The sequence below is a fragment of the Buceros rhinoceros genome, unplaced genomic scaffold (genome assembly GCF_000710305.1).
Source record: "Buceros rhinoceros silvestris isolate BGI_N320 unplaced genomic scaffold, ASM71030v1 scaffold10430, whole genome shotgun sequence".
Taxonomy (NCBI): domain Eukaryota; kingdom Metazoa; phylum Chordata; class Aves; order Bucerotiformes; family Bucerotidae; genus Buceros; species Buceros rhinoceros.
The window spans coordinates 82,564-82,934 of record NW_010387902.1 but is presented as its reverse complement, the minus strand read 5'-3'; positions in this window follow the sequence as shown (position 1 = coordinate 82,934).

Below are 371 nucleotides of genomic sequence, written 5' to 3'. Positions count from 1 at the left end.
ATGACCAGCTGAGGAATGCCCATTGTTAGGGCAGGATGCGGAGTGTGTTTCACAAGCCAGAGGTGACAGTACAGAAGCAGCAGTGCTGTGAGGCTGCAGTTGGTGAGTACAGTGATAAAGGTGCGGCTGGGCAAGGACACTGCCCAGTTCGATACTGCAAAACAGCGGGTTGAGTGTAGTAGTGACAAACCTCTCTGACCACCAGTGCCCATCACACCAGTGCCATCCTCTCCCCCTTGCAGCCCCCAAGGTGCTGCAGCACCTTTTTTTTTGTTGTTGATTTCTTGTTTTGGTTTGGGGTTTTTGTTGTTGTTGGGTTTTTGGTTTTTTGTTTGTTTTTGTTTGTTTGTTTGTTTTGGGGGTTTTGGTTT